A 7,891-nucleotide genomic window follows, 5' to 3' on the forward strand; every position below is an offset into this window, starting at 1 on the left:
CCTTTTGAGAGGGACACACATGATTCGGAATACTCTAGGTGCTTCACTTATATCTTTTGAGTTATATAGTTTTTGCTCTAGTACTTCACTTATATCTTTTAGAGCAAGGTGGTGGATTTGTTTTATAGAAACTATTGTTCTCTCATGCTTCACTTAGATTATTTTGAGAGTCCTACAAAAAAGCATGGTAATTTGCTTTAATTATGTTAGGCATTCAAGATTAATAATTTTTTCTTATGAGTGTGTTGAATACTATGAGAAGTTTGATCTTGATAATTGTTTTGAGATATGGAGATGGTGATATTAGACTCGTGCTAGTTGAGTAGTTGTGAATTTGAGAAATGCTTGTGTTGAAGTTTGTGATTCCCGTAGCATGCACGTATGATGAACCGTTATGTAAATAAGTTGGAGCATGAATTATTTATTGATTGTCTTCCTTATGAGTGGCGGTCGGGGACGAGCGATGGTCATTTCCTACCAATCTATCCCCTAGGAGCATGCGCGTAGTACTTTGCTTCGATAACTAATAGATTTTTGCAATAAGTATGTGAGTTCTTTATGACTAATGTTGAGTCCATGGATTATACACACTCTCACCCTTCCACCATTGCTAGCCTCTCTAATACCGCGCACCTTTCGCCGGTATCATTCACCCACCATATACCTTCCTCAAAACAGCCACCATACCTACCTATCATGGCATTTCCATAGCCATTCCGAGATATATTGCCATGCAACTTTCCACCATTCCGTTTACTATGACAAGCTCCATCATTTTCATATTGCTTTGCATGATCATGTAGTTGACATTTTGGGTTTTGGCAAAGCCACTATTCATAATTCTTTCGTACAAGTCACTCCTGCATCATTGCTATCCTGGTATACCACCGGAGGCATTCATATAGAGTCATACTTTGTTCTAGTATCGAGTTGTAATCATTGAGTTGCAAAATAAATAGAAGTGTGATGATCATCATTCATAGAGTATTGTCCCAAAAAGGCCAAAAAAAGGAAGGCCAAAAAAAGGACAATACTACTATCCTTTTTCCACACTTGTGCTTCAAAGTAGCACCATGATCTTCATGATAGAGAGTCTCCTATGTTATCACTTTCATATGCTAGTGGGAATTTTTCATTATAGAACTTGGCTTGTATATTCCAACGATGGGATTCCTCAAAATGCCCTAGGTCTTCGTGAACAAGCAAGTTGGATGCACACCCACTTAGTTCTTTTTGTTGAGCTTTCATATACTTATAGCTCTAGTACATCTGTTGCATGGCAATCCCTACTCACTCACATTGATATCTATTAATGGGCATCTCCATAGCCCGTTGATACGCCTAGTTGATGCGAGACTATCTTCTCCCTTTTTGTCTTCTCCACAACCACCATTCTATTCCACATATAGTTCTATGTCCATGGCTCATGCTCATGTATTGCGTGTAGACTGAAAACGTTTGAGAACACCAAAAGTATGAAACAATTGCTTGGCTTGTCATCGGGGTTGTGCATGATTTAAATACTTTGTGTGGTGAAGATGGAGCATAACCAAACTATATGATTTTGTAGGGATAACTTTCTTTGGCCATGTTATTTTGAAGAGACATAATTTCTTGGTTAGTATGCTTGAAGTATTATTATTTCTATGTCAATATTGAACTTTTGTCTTGAATCTTTATGATCTGAATATTCATACCACAATTAAGAGAATTACATTGACATTATGCCAAGTAGCATTCCACATCAAAAATTCTGTTTTTATCATTTACCTACTCGAGGACGAGCAACAATTAAGCTTGGGGATGCTTGATACGTCTCCAACGTATCTATAATTTTTCATTGTTCCATGCAATATTATATCATGTTTTGGACATTATTGAGCTTTATTATACACTTTTATATTATTTTTGGGACTAACCTATTAACCGGAGGCCCAGCCCAGAATTGCTGTTTTTTTGCCTATTTCAGAGTTTCGCAGAAAAAGAATATCAAACGGAGTCCAAACGGAATGAAACCTTCGGGAATGTGATTTTCGGAATGAACATGATCCAGAGGACTTGGACCCTACGTCAAGAAAGCTAACAGGAAGGCACGAGGTAGGGGGGCACGCCTACCCCCCAGGCGCGCCCTCCACCCTCGTGGGGCCCACGTTGCTCCACCGACGTACTCCTTCCTCCTATATATACCTACGTACCCCCAAACTACCGGATACGGAGCCAAAACCCTAAGTCCACCGCCGTAACTTTCTGTATCCACGAGATCCCATCTTGGGGCCTTTTCCGGAGCTCCGCTGGAGGGGGCATCGATCACTGAGAGCTTCTACATCAACACCATAGCCTCTTTGATGAAGTGTGAGTAGTTTACTTCAGACCTTCGGGTCCATAGTTATTAGCTAGATGACTTATTCTCTCTTTTTGGATCTCAATACAAAGTTCTCCCCCTCTCTTGTGGAGATCTATTCGATGTAATCTTCTTTTGCGGTGTGTTTGTTGAGACCGATGAATTGTGGGTTTACGATCAAGTTTATCTATGAACAATATTTGAATCTTCTCTGGATTCTTTTATGTATGATTGGTTATCTTTGCAAGTCTCTTTGAATTATCAGTTTGGTTTGGCCTACTAGATTGATCTTTCTTGCAATGGGAGAAGTGCTTAGCTTTGGGTTCAATCTTGCGGTGTCCTTTCCCAGTGACAGTAGGGGCAGCAAGGCACATATTGTATTGTTGCCATCGAGGATAACAAGATGGGGTTTATACCATATTGCATGAGTTTATCCCTCTACATCATGTCATCTTGCTTAAAACGTTACTCTGTTCTTTGAACTTAATACTCTAGATGCATGCTGGATAGCGGTCGATGTGTGGAGTAATAGTAGTAGATGCAGGCAGGAGTCGGTCTACTTGTCTCGGATGTGATGCCTACATACATGATCATACCTAGATATTCTCATAACTATGCTCAATTCTGTCAATTGCTCAACAGTAATTTGTTTACCCACTGTAATACTTATGCTCTCGAGAGAAGCCACTAGTGAAACCTATGGCCCCCGGGTCTATTTTCCATCATATTAATCTTCCGTCAACAAGCTATTTCCTTTTCCGTTTATTTTGCTTTCTTTACTTTGCATCTTTATCATAAAAATACCAAAAATATTATCTTATCATATCTATCATATCTCACTCTCGTAGGTGACCGTGAAGGGATTGACAACCCCTTTATTGCGTTGGTTGCGAGGAGTTTATTTATTTGTGTAGGTGCGAGGGACTCGTGCGTGGCCTCCTACTGGATTTATACCTTGGTTCTCAAAAACTGAGAGAAATACTTACGCTACTTTGCTGCATCACCCTTTCCTCTTCAAGGGAAAAGCAACGCAGTGCTCAAGAGGTAGCACATATCTTCAGGACTGAGAAATAGAATACCCCTTTTCTTCGGAGTTGGCTTAGGAGTTGGTTCAGGAATTGGATCAGGGATTGGATCAGGAAGTGTCCAATTATTTTCATTGGTCAACATATTATTCAATAAAATTTCAGCTCCATCTGGTGTTCTTTCCCTGAAAACACAACCATCACAACTATCCTGGTGGTCTCTGGAAGCATCGGTTAGTCCATTATAAAAGATATCAAGTATTTCATTTTTCTTAAGAGGATGATCAGGCAAAGCATTAAGTAATTGGAGAAGCCACTCCCAAGCTTGTGGGAGACTCTCTTCTTCGATTTGCACAAAATTATATATTTCCCTTAAAACAACTTGTTTCTTATGAGCGGGGAAATATTTAGCAGAGAAGTAATAAATCATATCCTGTAGACTACGCACACAACCAGAATCAAGAGAATTAAACCATATCTTAGCATCACCCTTTAATGAGAACGTAAATAATTTAAGGATATAATAATAGCGAGTTTTATCATCATTGGTGAACAGGGTGGCTATATCATCTAATTTAGTAAGATGTGCCACAACAGTTTCAAATTCATAGCCATAGAAAGGATCAGATTCAACTAAAGTAATTATTTCAGGATCAACAGAGAAATCATAATCCTTATCGGTAACAAAGATAGGTGAAGTAGCATAAGCAGGATCATATTTCATTCTAGCATTCAGAGTCTTTTGTTTCAGCTTACCTAATAATTTCTTAAGAGACTACAAAAAAATACACTTCCGTGATGATACGTGTTTGTCACAGTAGGTCGCGTTTTTTGTCATGCATGCACATCCATGACAAATTTATGACAGAATCAAGATAGTCATACCTGTGCTGTCGTAGAAGTGTTCCATGACATTACCAAAATTATCATCACAGAAGTGTCCACTTCCATGACGATAAATCGCGCGTCACAGAAGTGCTTTCGTCAAGGGTGACCGACACGTGGCATCCACCGTAACGGAACACCGTTAAGCTATCGGGTCGGGTTTTGGATCCGATAACCCATTAACAGCCCCGACCAATGGGAAATTTCCACGTGTAAAATTCTTATTGGCCGGACGAAACATGTGTCAGCTCGTTAGTGGGTCAGATAGGCGCCTATGATACGTTGACACGTGGCATGACCCAACAGAGGCCCATTCCTGTGAAAAGGCCGGCCCGTTTGACTTGGTCAAAAGGTGGCGGGCCGGCCCATGTAAAGCCTGTTAACGGCATGTTCGCATATAACCCATTTACAACCCGCCAACCCAAGGCCCGTTACGCCCTATTCGAATTAGGCCCAGTAGCGTCATCTGGGCCACCCAATATGATTCCAACCCGTTTTCACTTCTGGCCGATGTATGGCCCATGACATCTTTCGGCCCATATGAGGCCCTATGTAACTCTTGGCCTATTAACGGCCTGTGGTGAAACTGGCCCGTAATGAACAGTGTATCACTTCACACCCATTAACGGCCCGTGGTGAAACTGGCCTGTAATGAAAAGTGTATCGCCTTATACCCATTAACGGCCCGTTATTCCGTTGGGCCGTTTCCAGCCCATGTTATCTTTCGGCCTTCTCAGAGCCCATTTATTCTTGGGCTCATTTCCAGCATTCGTTTACTTACGGCCCGTTACTGTCATTTTCTGCTTGTGGGCCAAATTCAGCCCGTGGTTACAGTCGGCCCGTTTGTGGTCCGTTAATACGTTGGGCCATTTTCATAGCGTCATCAAATACGACCTATTAACGATGGCCCGTTATGGTCGGCCCATGAACGGAAGATTCCAACTCTAGCCCGTTTACGGCCATAATGCGGCCTGTTATTGGCCCATGTTTGGCCATCGATCATACTGCCCGTATAAGGCCCATTGATGATACGGCCCGTAGAAGGCCCATTGTTTCTACGGCCCGTAGAAGGCCCATTGTTTCTACGGCCCGTAGCAGGCCCACTGTTTCTACGGCCCGTAGGAGGCCTAGTGTCACTACAGTAAATATTAGCCCATGGTTATTGTGGCCTAGTTTTAAAAAATAGGTTATTGCAGCCACTAGCAAACTGTGGAAAAAGAACTACAATGACTAGAAGCAAACAAATAAACAAGACAACAAGGAAATAAATAAGCAAGCAACTTACGCTAGGCTATCACGGCTATCACACATATTACATCCACTGGGCATCAAAGTTCGCCACCAGTGCGAATAAACGCGCCGACAAAAGAATATACAAAACTGAGAGCACTTCAGAAGGCACTAGGCCTGGCCAGGTCGGGGCCCCCAAACAGCTGAAGAAGCTGAGTAGACCTCAGTTGTGTCAATGATAGATGCATCAACACTAGATTTAAGGCATGATGGTGTGCATGGCAGTCCTCTGACATCTTCATTGCATCTTTGACTTCAAGTCGGAGCTGAGCTGAAGCAAGCCTTTCCGCTTTAAGTAGAGACTGAAGAAGTCGAACTGATTGAGGCAGCGACTGCACAGAGGTTGTCTCACACCTACTGGTGAGTAGCTTCAACTCACTGTCTTCATCAAGACAGGACCTTGGGGTCATCTCGCTGTCCTCAAGATGGTTTGGCTCACTATCTTCCCTAAAGTTCTGCCTGGCGTAAGAGATACGAGTCTGAAAGAGAAACAAGGAGACACGTAACTGGTTTCACAATTATATAAGCAAATAAATGGATCTATTCTGCATAAGGAACATGTTTTTACAACTACAATTTGAAACTGGCAGTTGTTGCAAACATCCAATCAGATGTAAACAGCAAAGCAAACAACAGTGGAGGAAATGATGCCTATCCAAATCTATACTAGAACAAAGTTTGAAGGCTTGACAAGGATGAACTTACATTACATGTTAACACGGGCTGGACAAAGCCCTACTCCATGTTGATGGAAGGATAATTCAATAAATTCCCCAAAGAAAATTCTTTATAAGCGTTGCCATTATTCTACATTTTGCAAAGAGTAAATATAGATCAAATAATATTGGAAGAAACAGAGGATAATGAAACTCAGGTGCAGACTGATGATACAAAATCAAATAGCAATTAATTAAGTACAGCGTTACAAGGCAAAAGGGAGAGAGGTACTGACAAGAGCAATGCAGAGCCCGTTATTGTTTTGAGATCGTATGATCCTTTGAGCAAGGAGATTCATCTGGAATTAGTTTTCATACAAGAGAGAAGGTAAGGCACAAGTAGAAATTTAGGAGTTCAAATTTTGAATTGATATCATAGACAGTACCTGACTCTGGGCTCCCAGCAGTTCTAATAGGGGTTTGGCCACTGGAGTAGGGGTAAAGTGTGGTACAGTTGGGCCTGTGTTTTCTGTGGCTTCTGATCTATCTGATTTAATAGGTATCACTACCTTTTCCAAATACCTAGTTTGTACTCCTTGACGACCTGCACTCACCCTCTTCCTTTTGGACACCTATTACGAAAGAACAACATTTGACTAGAAAAACATAGTGTGACGACACGTGGAATAGGTACAGAAAATGGATAGGTATGGCATATACTCATATATGATGCTTAAACTAAGCAGATGGTGTAACAAAGTAGAAGTAATGCAAGAGGTCAGAAGCAAAATATGTGCGACCAATACAACTTTGCAAAGTTAGAGCAAGCACCTTGATGGGTGAATAAGATAGGCCATCCTCCACCATGCCAAGTTTGTTAGGCAGTGGATCATTCCACAATATTCCTCTCGTGCGCCCATTCTCATATTCATTTTGATAATGTTCAATATCTGACATGCACGAAAACATAAAAACAAGTGAGATTTTCTTTGTAATGCAGAAGTGATTCTAATCCAATACTGCCTCCCTGTAAACCCCTTTGTGCTATCTCTGCAATTCTTTTAAAAAAAGATGCCATGCATGCTGTAATTTGTTGTGTGCATTAATATAATGTGGCCTACTACTCAAAATATGAGAGCTCCAGAAGTGATGACACTTCGCAGATGATAGCTTCAACATATAGTAAAGAAGAACAAGTTGACCTGACCTGACAGATTCAAAATATACTAAGGGAGAACAACTCGACGTGACCAGTCGACCACAAGAGAAGAGTATCATCTTAAAGAAGAGTAGAAGAGCAAGCAGATTGAAGATATTACAAGTCTTTTAATACAATGTCGGTTGGCCACCCATGATGAACCAGAGCACACAGAGAAATACTATTCTTTCCGGTCTCTCCATATGTGGCTCACATGCATTTCGAAACTAAAGTAGGAACATTTGGCTAACTAATTAAACATCTCTCAGTTTTACTAATATCAGCAGTAATATCAGATATGAATTTGTACAACTAAGCTTGTTTAGCTCGATGGGTGGAGCAGTGCTATTACGACACGAACCACGTAGGCTGATTGTGGTCATCATAAAATGGGGAAAACATAAGCATGATGAGTACAGTGTTGACCGTGGTAGTGGGATGGCAGATCTGAAGCTGCAAACCGCGCAAAGGGTAGTTAGCAACCGATGTTTGCTTT

The sequence above is a fragment of the Triticum urartu genome, chromosome 5A, assembly GCF_056163025.1.
Source record: "Triticum urartu cultivar PI428250 chromosome 5A, HENAU_Tu73, whole genome shotgun sequence".
NCBI lineage: Eukaryota > Viridiplantae > Streptophyta > Magnoliopsida > Poales > Poaceae > Triticum > Triticum urartu.